Genomic DNA, 15,055 nt, shown 5'->3' with positions numbered 1-15,055 from the left:
GAGTCAGTAACAAAATCGGGACCCTGTATATTTGTGGAAAAGATGACAGATCAATCAATTTATTCATGTTGACAATAAACATGAAGAGCCATTGTTTAATAATCCAACTAAACAATTAGCTGGTTAATAATGCAAGTATAATAAAAAAGAGTTGAGAAAGGCAGACATATTGTCTAAGTATTTAATATGTTCAACTGTGCTTGGATAAATATAGATACACCAACCAGGGTTTCAGTAAACCGTTTTTAAACCAACTCTTTAAATCCTACACCAGGACCAACAACTACAAAACAATTTTTTATATCACTACGATTCTGGACATATAAACGGTTGTCATTGCAACAATATGAACTTCCTAACCTTGCAACTGCAATATAGTTAACAAAAAAAGTTGATAAACATTACGATGCAAGAGAATTTGGACAAAATGCGAGATCAAAAGTATAATCCCAACAGAAGCTATTTTAATTTTTCCTGGAAACGCATCATTTTCACATTTTGTCAAATAAAAAACAAACGACTTCAAATGTGAATGGCTCATCAATGAATATCACTTCAAAATATAACGAGGAAGGTTTAAAATAGTGTTATTGTTGGCGAAGTTCACTGCAAAGAAAATTTTTAACAACAAAAAACTAGGAGATCTCACTGGTGTAAACAGTGTTGTCCTTGTCCTGAAATATTGTATTGCGCCTAACAGACTGCAGGTCTCATCTTTTGTGGCAAATGTGTTTTGTCCACCACAAAATATGGTGATGTGAAGCATTTTGAGCATGGTGCCAACTGTGGATAAACGCTATACAAATGTTATGATTTTATTTTAATGTACATACTTACCACAAATGAATCATGTGATATGGAACTTTGTTCTGCATCACTTTCAGGCTCTGAGTTGGAGTCTATATAGAAAATAAAAACAACAAAAAAAAGCTGAAGACTATCATGTGCAAGTTTTTCTCTAAACTCTTAAACAAAAAATCATGCCATCTTGTGCTGTAAAAGGAATTTTTTAAAATTATTTACCTTATGACTATTGTCCTTTGGAAAAAAAGAAAATTAAGTCCGAAACCTTCTGGCTATTTTCTTTTAAATTTCAAGAACGTCAGAGTTGGCAAGGGAAGACGGAAATATAATTCCAGAAACCAATCTGTCTATAATCATATCCATATGATAGTTTTTCGTTCAAGATTCAGGTACAGTCCACTTAGGATAATCGCAATACCTTGGGATCATCGAAAATGTTGGGATTAACCGAAATTCAGTTTCCTGTCCACTATTTCAACATTTTACACATTTATTGTCAACTCAAACCAGTAAATAATATTCTTAGTCCACCACATACAGAGCAATTTGATTGAAACAAAAACCATATGGCAGCCCCGTGTAGATTTGTCAACCAAAAGCAGCTATGAAGCAAGCCGATATCTTATTCAGATTGGAAGAAGTTTCAATCTTTTTTCTCAACAATTCAACATTTGTCAGAGTTAAAGAGATTAGCCTTAATGAGAGACAATAAGCTCTCACCAAACTCATTGGTCACAATGCACAGTTGTTAATCCTAAAACAAAGGATATCGCTCAGTCTCTCTTTATAACTGTCATTGATAACCTGTTGTCAAGATTATGACCAGCCCCACCCCTCTTCTATTTAATGGCCACCGATGACGTCACAAACCCATACTGCAGAGCCCCGCCCTCTTTCGACTCTAACAGAGTGGTGACACACTACTGTAGCATTAAATCCTGCTCACTCTCGATTCTTCAACCTGTCACGATTTCATCCATGATGAAATTTAATCATGATATACTGTTTGATTTCTTGAATTTACCACTTTTAAAAAACCGAAGTTTGTTGCAATTAACCAGTGACTTTTATATAGAATTATTTCCATTGCTTAGGAAATATTGTGATTAACCGAAAGTTGCGATTAAACGAGTTGCAATTATCCGGAGTGGACTGTAATAGTATTACACATCATGACTCAAAAAAAAATAAAAAAAAGCAAACTATGTGTACCTAAATGTTATTCATTTCCTCATCAAATTACATTCTTACCATTAACATCATAGATCACATCAAAAGGGTTGTCTGGATTGACAGCAAGACATTTTTCAGGATTTTTAAAGCTCAAATCTCTCTGATCTGAAGTTACAAAAGAAATAGCATATTCTCAACATTAAACTATGATTTTGTGATGGCTGTAATATGGCATACTGTATGCATAAAGCAAGATGCAAAGACAGGTTTAAGTTTAAATTATTTTATATTCTTTTCAAAAATCCATTCTAGTTTTGCCAAAATAAAATAAACACGAGAAGTGTTGAGTTGGATAGCGCTAAAACTAAAGTAGTAGTGGTAGTAGTAGTAGTAGTAGTAGTAAACGACAGATCTTACTCACTAGTGTGAATCTACAGTCTACAGAAGTTCCCGAATTATCTGACTCCACTTCCAAATGACTGACTGACAAGTGACAATCATCAATCGGTGTGTGTGTGATTAGGTACTTTGGTAAACGTCCATTTGGCCCTCCAGCAGGGAGCCGATAAATGGCCTAGTGGCTGTGACCCGATTTTTTGGACTTTTGAGTGATGGGTCTCAGAAAAAGTTCCATAGATTTTTTGTTTATGGATGGATTTTAATGATTTATGTCTTATTTTCTTCAGGAGAAATTACTCTATCGTTTGGTGTAGTTTATTTTAAAATCAATGACAATTTAGTATAACTTTTGATTATGGATAAAATAGGGTATAATTTAGCTTTGGATAATTAAAAGATTAGAACTTGGTAAATCAAAATTTCATGCTGGCACGTTTATTTAACATCTTAACTTTTTTATAAAATTAAATTCAGGGCAAAGTTGTATACCGCATCCATGAAATTCGTTCCAGTAAAATCCTTACTCAAATCTTAGCGGTCATTTTAGACCAGTTTTGAAATCCAAATGGCGGTTACTACCGGAAATGCAACAATTTTCAGGTCACAAAGTCCGTCAGTAAATAACAAAGGCAAATAGAAGACCATTTGTCAGCCTTTAAACTAACACAACTTTTTTTCTGCTTATCTGATTTTCACAATTTTGGTATCATTAGAATCGTGTTGAAAAGCACTTTAAAATGATATAGGTTTCATTGAGCTCAATCCAATTTAAATTTTTTACCAAAGTACCTAGTGTGATGTCTACCCTATTGAAAATCTTAAATCAACTGTGATGTAATAAGAATGGCCAATAACTTACCATTTAAATTATCTCGGTGTCTCTTCAATGATGCCTCCAGCATCAATTTACCCCACGATGCCATAGACGTCTAGTTTGGAACTCAGCAAGTGACGAAAAAATACTTGCGACTATAGAGAGGACGTCCGTCGGCCACTCTCTTTGCAAGTCAGTAGTTATCAGATAATCCTTGGTTCTTGAAAAATATAGAAACACAGCGGTTCATTTAAAAAGACTATTTTGTAGATCAAGATATAATGTTAGGTATTGCACTTTAAAATCTCTTCAGACATAGAACGGGTCAACTTGACGTCTAGACCAAATCATTTCGAAGATCGATATGGCAACAGCAACGCCTGGAATGGAGGATTTAAATGCGGCATCTGACGATTCTACTGCTATGACAGAAGATGCTCCATTTCACGACGTCGAGATGGCTTCAACATGCTACTCAATAATGGGTTTGATGAAGCGTTTGACTAAGAACTAAAGGCCGAGCTGATAACTGATAACCCACCTACTACTGACTTGACTGACTTGCAGAGTGAGTGAGTGCCGAGTGCCTCTTTATGCGCGAAATTGACTAAACATACGTTTCACGAAAAAAAGAGTTACTATGTTTGCTTGTCTCTTGTCACCAAGATAAGAATCCGGACCAAGATTCGATAAATCTGTTTCTAAAAATAGATTATAATTCGTATATCTTGTTCATTCCTCAGTTCATCAACTTTCACACAATTTTATATTAGGTTTTCATTACTATAAAAATCCATATAATGCTCTAGAATTTTAGAGAAAATTTCGGAAAGATATATTGCCTCACTATTGAAATATATCGATGAAAACACTGGTACCCCTATTGTACTTTTTTCAGGCGGTCACCTTATTGACCAACGTGAAAATTTAGGCATAACTCTTCTTACTGTGGTGTTTAACAAATAACTTCAATACTATGATTTACAATTATATATCCTTGACGGTTGGGTTGACAACCTTAAACTAAAAATAGAAAAGTGAATGTGCTAGAGGTCAAATCAATAGGGGGACCGGATTTGGTCTCCCTATTGGTAAAGTACTGTAAAATGAACTAATAGGGGTACCAAAAGTCTCCCTATCCGGTATTAATACATATATATATATATATATATATATATATATATATATATATATATGTGTGTGTGTGTGTGTGTGTGTGTTATTATATGTTGTGTATCCTCTGTCTACAATTTGAACATACTGATTCTCGACCGATCACCGAAGTCATGCAACGTCGGGCGTCGTTAGTACTTAGAAGGGTGACCGCTTGGGAACACCAGGTGCTGTAGGCATTATATATATATATATATAATATATATATATTATTATATATATATATATAATAATATAAATATATATATAAAATATATTTTTTGATGGGGCAGAGTGGCCCAGTGGTACGGTCTTTGCTTCGTACCCGAAAGACACCGAGTTCGATCACCCGCCCTAGCCCACTTTGCGGCGCTGCTCTGCGGCTGACACCTGGGTTATTCCAGTCGTCCCTTGGAATAGACCCTAAACTCAAATTTTCCCATGGGAATGAATAAAGGGAATTTTATTTCATTTATTTATTTATTTTTTAATGTACTATGTTGTTTGTTTATGCAATAAATTGTCAATGGTAAATAAATCTCATATCACGTAATTACCGTTAAGAGCTCTTTCAGCAGACACCAGGCATCGTATTTCTCTGTCTTCATTTCAAGCCTCTTTGAAAACAGAGTATTTCCTTTCAGTTTTCTTGAGTGTTTATTGATTTTATGAATGATATGTTTATATGATCGCATGTGCATAAAAGTAGAATCGCTTTCGAAGCTTCTTTGGTGGAAAGGGGCTCTATAGAATTACGCATTGTCTTATATTATATTAAATTTTATAGTTTTATAATTATATTATTATTATTATTATTATTATTATTATTATATTATTATTATTATTATTATTATTATTATTATTATTATTATTATTATTATTATTATTATTATTATATTATTATTATTCATTATATTATTATATTATTATTATTATTATTATTATTATTATTATTATTATTATTATTATTATTATTATATTATATTATTATTATTATTATTATTATATATTATTATTATTTATTATTATTATTATTATTATTATTATTATTATTATTATATTATTATTATTATTATTATATATTATTATTATTAATTATTATTATTATTATTATTATTATTATTATTATTATATTATTATTATATTATTATTATTATTATTATTATTATTATTATATTATTATTATTATGATCATTATTATTATTATTATATTATGATCATTATTATTATTATTATGTTATTATTATTATCATTATTATTATTATTATTATTATTATTATTATTATTATTATTATTATTATATTATTATATATTATTATTATGTATTATTATTATTATTATTATTATTATTATTATTATTAGTTATTATTATTATTATTATTATTATTATATTATTATTATTATTATTATTATTATTATTATTATTAATTATTATTATTATTATTATTATTATTATTATTATTATTTACAGCCACTACATCTATGGATCCAGTGTTTATCCTGGTTACAAATTTGAATGGAGAGTAACTGTCGATTGTTTTCTATTAGATAGAGCACAAAGGGGGGGGGGGGGGGGGTTGGGGGGGGGGGTGAAATTAAAATTCCGTCTGATTAAACAATCCTAGCTACTCGGCACTGTTGGATATACAGTGGGTGAGAAATAAAAAAGGCCTGAATTCGAAACTTATCCACCAGCCTAATTCTGATTCGAGTGTTCTACCAATCTAGCTATCACTTTTTTTTCTTTTTTTTTTTTTGATAGCTCAATTTTATACTGTATTTTTATCGAAAACATTTGAAATGAGCAAAATCCAACAGTGATAATGAGAGGCGTGAGCCGGGATGGGAAGGGGTGATATATTGGACGGATTAAGAATAATAATTGTTTTTAAATGAAACCCCCCTCCCACCGCCCCCCCCCCTCCCCCAGCATTCTCTGGATCGAACCAGCGCCTATTGGTGATTGGTAATAGTAATAATACCAATAACGCTCAATTTAAAACAACTCTCAGGTGTTGATAAGTAACTCCTGGCAATTAACTCTTCTTTTCAAACAACAGGTGTCGAAAAGACGGGATTACAGGTTGTTAATCTGGTTGTCTAAGCTGTTCAATTGTTCAATAATAATAAATACTTGGGGATTGAGGCTTAAGGCCATGATTAGTAATAAAGGGAGATAACTCACACAATGGGGTTGAAAGGATACAAGATACGTCAAGAAATAATTGATTTACATTAAGACGTTTCATCAGTGAAAATGTTGATGTTTCCTCAATTGACCGCGGGGGGGGGGGGGGGGGGCAGTGGGCGGGCTAACAACAACAAGAAAAACGACACTATTACGACAACAACTGCTGATGCTACTGTCACTACTGCTACCACCACTGCTACTACTGCTACTACTACTACTTTTACTATTAATACTACTTCTTCTACTACTACTACTACTACTACTACTACTACTACTACTACTACTACTACTACTACTTTTACCACAACTACTACTGTTCAAGCAATGAGTTACTCTAGCTATGTTTTACGAAAACAGATTTCATCATGTGAAAACAATCGAGTGAAATTACGTAAGTAACCAATTGCATATATGTTCAAAAAGTTAATGCTCCTAATCTTTTCTTCCGAATTGGAAACGTTGTCTATTCTCAGTATGTATCTATAATCCCCCCCCCCCCCCACCTCGCGCTCCCAAATTTGGTGCCCTAGGGTTAATTGCTTTTAGTCGTCATTCAATTAGTTCTACTTTTGTCACCAATGTTGTTCACCGAACGACAACAAAAGAAAGGGGGATAACCATTAATAATATAATGACTGTCTAAACTCGAGATAAAGACATTGTGACTATACTAACTATAAGACTCTGAGGTGTCAATGAATTAATTGTGCTATACATTGAGTGTACAAGACTTGTGTCGCCTTTGGGACGAGTAAACAGAATTTAAGGGGATCGCATGTCAAGCAAAGAAAATATTACCCCTGAAAACCACAACGCTACACCGGTAAAAATTTTGATATATTTGTCTTCTTTTATCTTGTGTGTGTGTGTGTGTGTGTGTGTTTGTTTGTTTGTTTGTTTGTGTGTGTGTGTTTGTTTGTGTGTGTGTGTGTTTTGCTTTTTGTATTACATATTTATTTCTTAGGTTTCTGCATCAAAATTGTCACATTTGTTACGACACAATATTATACAATTTTCTTATTCAGATTTATTTTGTACATCACAAACTTTGAAGAATGATCTTTGTTTAATTAATAAGAAGATAAAGTTGTTTTTTAGAGAGCTTGTTTGAGTTTAAAAAATCAATTTTTCTCATGCTGGGTAAGCCTGCCATTTTGGGAAAATACTGAAATGATCGGTAAGGAGAGAGTTAGATTCTACGTTTATGTCCAACGAGGGAGGATTGAAACTTTCATCTTAAACATACACAGGAGACAAGAGTGATTTTATACAGACATACAAAATTTGCACATAATCACGAATTAACAATAAAATATCATTTATCGCCTTTCTACGTACGTGCGGAGACAATTTCAATACAAATCTTCATTACTCGTTCCTCAAGATTTGTTCTTTTATTATATAAATGTTTATAGCTAGAACTAGAACAGAATAAAACTCAAAACTGAAGACCCTAAAATTCTAAATAGCTTCGAAGTGTTATGATTATATCAGAGAACTTTAAAATGTATTTTCCCGGGTATTTGAAATCTTTTAAGAGTTATTGTGTAGTTGGAGCTTACCAACATTATATTTGATTACGATGAATAATGTACCATTTCCTTAGACATGTAGATGGGATGTAGAAAGATCAAATTGAGCATTTACATTTTTTTTTTAAAATTAAAGTTGAAAAAGAATTGATAAGCAATCTTCATAATATACCACAGATTTAATTACATTATTTTTGTAGTGTCACCTCATAGAACACATTTACTCTAATTTACATTTTAAAAAATAATTCCGTATTTTCATTTTTAAATGTTGAATTTAAAAAATGATATAGATATTACATACCATATTTATTGTGCTCAATATTGTATGGGGCAGGCTCTATATTATTATTATTATTATTATTATTATTATTATTATTATTATTATTATTATTATTATTATTATTATTTATTATTTTATGTATGATATGATGATTTTGGTGGTGGTGGTGATGACGATAATGATGATGATGATGATGATGATGATGATGATGATGATGATGATGATGATGATGATGATGATGTTGGTGGTGGTAATGGTGATGGTTGCGGTAGATGGTACTACTACTACTACTACTACTACTACTACTACTACTACTACTACTACTACTACTACTACTACTACTACTACTACTGCTACTACTACTACTACTACTACTACTACTACTACTACTACTACTGTGAGGAAGCTTTTCCTTGATTTGAGCCTGCTTTTGGGGCAATTGTGGTCATAAAGGGAGTGTCTCTGGTCCATTTCCTGCTTGTATTTTTGTATTTGGGCATGAGTTTCCCTCCGGATGTGTGGTGGGGCTATTCCTGCTGCACGGTAGACCAGTGGTAATGGTGTTGCTCTCAGCTGGCCCGTTACGATCCGGCAGGCGTTGTTGAGCTCGGGGTCTAGCTTGGAGGCATGGCATGATCGGGCCCATACAGCTGAGCAGTACTCCGCAGTTGAGTAGCTGAGGGCCAATGCTGTGGTCCTTAGAGTTTTAGGGTCAGTTCCCCAGTTCATGTTTGCCAGCTTTCCAAGGCGGGCATTACGCGTGGACACTTTTGCCTTGGTCTTCCTCACGTGTTCTCTGAAGGACAAAGTCCGATCAAGCGTCACTCCGAGGTACACTGGGTGGTAGTTGTACTCTAATGTCTGGCCATTCCACTTGATGTTAAGTTTTTTGTGGGCTTGGTGGTTGTTGAGGTGAAATGCACACACTTGTGTTTTCCGTGGGTTGGCGTTCAACGAGTTTTTAGTGTAGTACTTTGTGAGGGTGTCTAGGGCATTTGTCAGTCTGCTCTCGATTGGTTGGAAGGACTCATCCTGTGTTGCGAGGCATAGGTCATCAGCATATATGAATTTGCGGATATTTGGGAACTCAGGCTGATCATTTGTATATATGTTGAAAAGTGTTGGAGCCAGCACTGATCCTTGGGGAAGACCATTCTTCTGGGTGCGCCACCTGCTCTTCCGGCCATCCATTTCAACAAAGAAGCGTCTGTTTTCGAGAAGTGACTGGATGATATTTACAATTTTCTTATTCTTTATCATTTTAGCCACTTTGAGGAGTAGGATCTTGTGATTCACTGTGTCATAGGCTGCAGTGAGGTCGACGAAGACTGTGCCAGTGACCTGTTTTGTCCTCAAACCCATCTTCTATGAATTGTATAAGGTTAAGAAGTTGGCCACATGTTGACCGTCCTGGTCGGAATCCAGCCTGGTCTGGAGACAGTTGTTCGTCTAGACTGGGTGACATGCGGGACATAACCATTCGCCCAAATAGCTTGTATGTGATGCACAGGAGGGAGATCGGGCGATAGCTTTTCTTGGATTTTGGATCTTTCCCCGGTTGCAGTAGGGCGACTACTCTTGCTTTCCTCCATGACAAAATACATGAAAAAATTATCTGATATAATCATAAAGCTATTTATAGTTTTCTTGTCTTTGGTTTCGAGTTGTACTTAGTTCTATGGATAGTTGACGTCACTCGGGTCTCTGTTATTGTTTTTTGCCATCCGCGTTTGTGAGTAATTCTCACTAAACTATATTAACTTGACTATAAACGTTCATGGGTACACACAGTTTTGTGTGTTGGTCCGTTATACTTCCGGATGGCAATGTTATGAACTTGTTAGCCAAGCGCATACTATCTATTTATGAAAGGGTATTATACAATGAAATAGTTCTGACGAACAATATTAGAGGAACTTGTTATCAAGATTTTGTATTAAAATTTGTCCCCATGTGTAATTATTACCTAGGAATACTTAGGTAAAGTTTTATAGATTGTGAAGAAGTTTTATATGTCTGTATAAAGTCTTTCTTGTTTATTCTGTATCTGAAATTAAATATGGAAACGCTAGATATTTTAATCTTTACTTGTTGGACATCGACATATAGCGTTAAAACAGTGTTTACAAAAAAAAAAATAAATAAACAACAAACATATAAAAACATACACTATCACACTCACGAAAAAAAGCAATATTAAAAAAATAATAATAAGAGAATTGAAAAAAATAAAAGACAAGAGAATAGCAAGAAATAATAAAAAACAAAAACAGAACAAAACAAACAAAAAAAAAAAAAAAACAATAATGGAAAAATAGGGGAAAAAAACCCAAAATATTCACTGGTGTAGCATTATGTTTTGAAAATGTACTATTTCCCTAGACATTATAGATATCCTCTTAAGGCCTATACTTGTTCTAAAGACGGCACGCGTCTTGTCCAAGGGTAAGTACAATTATACATGAACATTTCAATATCTTATTACAGTCGCAATTTCTTTATCTCAACATTAGACGCTCACTATAATAATATAGATATCTATTATTATCCTCCTATTATTGTCCTTCGGTGTCGTACCTATTAAACAACCTCGGTGACAAAATTAGACGTAATTGAATGGCGGTTTAATGCAATCAGCCCGAAGGCTCAAAAGTTGTGTGTAAGACGTGGGGGGGGGGGGGGGGGGGGGAGGGTTATGATACTGAGAAAAGAAGGAGTTCCTAATTAACAAGATTAAAAAGGATTAACAATAATATTTAAGCAGAGGAGTATAGGTTACTTGAGTAAAATTACTCAATTGTTTTGCTCGTACATTAGCACATTGCATGAGTAATAGTAGTAGTTTTAGAAGAAGAAGAAGAAGAAGAAGAAGAAGTAGTAGTAGTAGTAGTAGTAGTAGTAGTAGTAGTAGTAGTAGTAGTAGTAGTAGTAGTAGTAGTAGTAGTAGTAGTAGTAGTGGTAGTTTTAGAAGAAGAAGAAGAAGTAGTAGTAGTAGTAGTACTAGTAGTAGTAGTAGTAGTAGTAGTAATATAGTAAGTTGTAGTGTAGTAGATTGTAGTAGTATAGTAGTAGTAGTAGTAGTAGTAAGTAGTAGTAGAGAGTAAGAGTAGTAGTAGTAGTAGTAGTAGTATAGTAAGTAGTAGTAGTAGTAGTAGTATAGTAGTAGTAGTTAGTAGTAGTAGTAGTAGTAGTGAGTAGTAGTAGTAGTAGTGGAGTAGGAGTAATAGTAGTGGTAGTAGGAGTAATAGTAGTAGTTAGAAGTAGTAGTAGTAGTTTAAGTAGTAGTAGTAGTAGTAGTAGTAGTAGTAGTAGTAGTAGTAGTATAGTAGTAGTAGTAGTAAGTAATAGTAGTAGTAGTGCGGCTATGTGGTCTGGTTGTATGACACGATTTCGGATCGGAAGGTCCTGGGTTCGAGCCACGCTCGGTGCATAGTTGAGTCCTTAGAGAAGACTCTTTACTCACATTCTCTCACCGTACTCAGGTGTAAAATGAGTACCTTACCATTAACAGCGTTGTCTCTGTCATAAAAGAAATTGTAATATCGCCAAACAGGCGTCATGTCCAGTCCTTCATGTTAAATGTGGCTGTTGGCCAGGGACACCTTGTAAAGCGCTTTGAGAACATTTAGTAAATATTGCGCTATATAAAAGCTTAATTTTTTTATAATAATAATAATAATAATAATAATAATAATAATAATAATAATAATAATAATAATATAATAGTAGAAGAGTAGTAGTAGTAGTAGAGTAGTAGTAGTAGTAGTAGTAGTAGTAGTAGTAGTAGTAGTAGAGAAGAAGAAGAAGTAGTAGTAGTAGTAGTAGTAGTAGTAGTAGTAGTAGTAGTAGAAGTAGAAGTAGTAGTATAGTAGTAGTAGTATAGTAGTAGTAGTAGTAGTAGTGTAGTAGTAGTATAGTAGTAGTAGTATAGCAACAGCAGCAGCAGTAGCAGCAGTAGCATTAGGTTCTCCCCCCCCCCCCCAGCCCCCAAACCTGCCCAATACCACCAATAGTAGGGGGAATTAGGTCCAAAAAACCCTTGAATTGTGCAAACAGGGTTGAAAGCATGAAAATTACTTATGTTGTAGAATATGAAAAACCCTATAATTTATGATATAGAACCACTCTGAGAGATCAGTATTAGTTGAGATACAAGGTTTTTAAGATGAGAAAATTTTGAAATGGACGACAATAATTTCTTTCATTTTTATTGTGTAAACATTCAAGGCAAGCCAACCAAAGGTTGTTTTACGTCATCCTTTGGATTCCCATTGGTGACTATTTTTAGCGACGAAGCGGATGTTTTCCTTTCTCTTTCGATTCACGAACCATACAAATTATTTAATCGTAAATATTATTCAATTTCACGTCAAGCGAGCAATGCTCTATAATATGAGATTTTTTCTGTATCTGATTTAATAAGTATAATCAATTGGTCTAAAACGGACGGGCAGACGGGAAGACGAGCAGAGGGGTAGACAAAAAAGACTAGCAGAACACAGCTCAATAAATGCCGATGACCGGTGTTGACAAAGGACAGTGCTCCTTCTCCCCTCCTCCTGTTTTCTTTTCTTTCCAAAAATACTGCTATAATCATTTTACGTGAGTTAAAACCTATTTCGGTCAAACTTGATGACAGTAAAGAGTCAGCATACCACTTACATTGCTATAATTATCATCATTATCATCATCATCATCAATCACTATGATGCTGTATTGTGGCAAGTTATTTACTTTACGTTATTTATCTCAAAGGGACAATGGGAGAATGTTCTATTTGTACTGTTGTGTCCTTATATAAGGCACTGCACACATTTTGCCTGCTGATGATGGGTCTTTAACAGAGAACGAAAGAAGAGAGAGAGAGAGAGAGAGGAGAGAGGAGAGAGAGAGAGAGAGAGAGAGAGAGAGAGAGAGAGATGAGAGGAGAGAGAGAGGAGAGAAGAGAGTAATGACAGAATATTGCATATGCCTAATAAAGGAATGCATGATTTCAGCTACACATACAATAGCAAAAAGAACTGCTCCCAGAGAATGGGACAAGTGTTTGATATGCCAACAAGATAACGCAGACCGTTTTTAATGTCCCTCTAAGTCGAGGAGGTATGACAAAGGGCAAGGCTATGAAACTCTTTTTGAAGATTTAACACAATTCAATTCTTTGGTTTGTGATGAAAACAAGTTGGGCGTATCTATTTTTTTAATTCATCAGAAAGAAATGATATTATTGAAAGCGTAAAACAAAATTATGCTAAATGGCATAAGTATTGTCGTGTAAAATCTAATGCCAACAAAATTAAAGGAATCTAAAAGAAATGCCCTACAAGAATTCCAAACTTCGTCATTTGACTTGGAGGAGTCACCGACTGAATATATTTCCCAACCCACGAGAATAATGAGTCAACATTCAAAATTAGAGATTGGCTATAATAAACAAACGTGCTTTTTTTTTTTTTGTAAAAACATGGAATCAGGAGTACTCAATTCTGAAATGACAACAGAAATGGAAGAATATATTCGTGAAATAGCGTTATCTATAAAAGATTCTGATATGTTGTCATTTATTGTCGGAAGAGATTTAGTCAGGAGGCACACTACCGCCCTATACCATAACATTTGTCATGCACGATACTTAAAAGAAAACAAGCTTTAAAAGATGTCAGTGCTGATGATAATCATGATGTCACAGTTCTTGAAAGAAATAGAGCTTTTGCTAACATTATATCTTTTATAGAAGAGAACCCTGCAACAAATGTGACGATCGACATGAACCACTGTGGAGCTTATTTCCAGAATTGTCAAAAGTGTCCCAAAATTCATCAAATGTTCATGTAAGAGAGAATGTATCGGCACCCGATGCAAGTGTTTAAGGTCCGGTTTGCCTTGCACGGACTTGTGAAGATGCGGGGTGTGTGTGTGTGTGGTGGGGGGGGGGGGGGGGGTAGGTCAGTACAGTAATGAGTAAAATTCTCTCTCTCTCTCTCTCTCTCTCTCTCTCTCTCTCTCTCTCTCTCTCTCTCTCTCTCTTCCTCTTTCTCTTCCTCTCTCCCGCTCACTCCCTCTCCCCCCTCTCCATATTTTATCTACTAGTTAGGTTAGTACAGTAATGAGTAAAATTCTCTCTCTCTCTCTCTCTCTCTCTCTCTCTCTCTCTCTCTCTCTCTCTCCGTCTCTCCCGTTCACTCCCTCTCCCCCTCTCCCGTTTTTATCTACTAGTTACAACACGAAATAACCATCAGTTAGCTACCGTAAATGGTTACCGGTGTATTTAAAGTTTTAGAACGCACATTGTATTATCGTTGTTATTTCTTCGGATAAGTAATGCTATATAGGAAAAAATAAAAGTGCTAAAAACGCACTGTTATGATAAATTGCCAGAGTGGTTCTATATCAGGTGTTATTTATACGGGTCATAGCTACCTATATGCCAATTTTCAGGATTTCAACCCCAATGTACACGGTTTTAGCCTAATTTTCCGTAATACAATGAATATGAAGAAAATATATATTTTTACGCAGTTATTTCCCTTGTTTAATATAGCTGTAATAGGTAAAATCTTAGGCCTTAAACCGATACGTTATGATTGATTGCCAGAGTGGTTCTATATCAGATGTTTTTTCTATGGGTCTTAGCAACCTGTATGCAAATTTTCATGCTTTCAACCCGAATTTGCACGGTTTTAGCCTAATTCCCCTACTACAACAAC

This window comes from Berghia stephanieae, chromosome 4, assembly GCF_034508935.2.
Source record: "Berghia stephanieae isolate SIO BIC M18660-M18661 chromosome 4, UCSD_Bste_1.3, whole genome shotgun sequence".
NCBI lineage: Eukaryota > Metazoa > Mollusca > Gastropoda > Nudibranchia > Aeolidiidae > Berghia > Berghia stephanieae.
Note: the sequence above shows the minus strand (reverse complement) of the source record.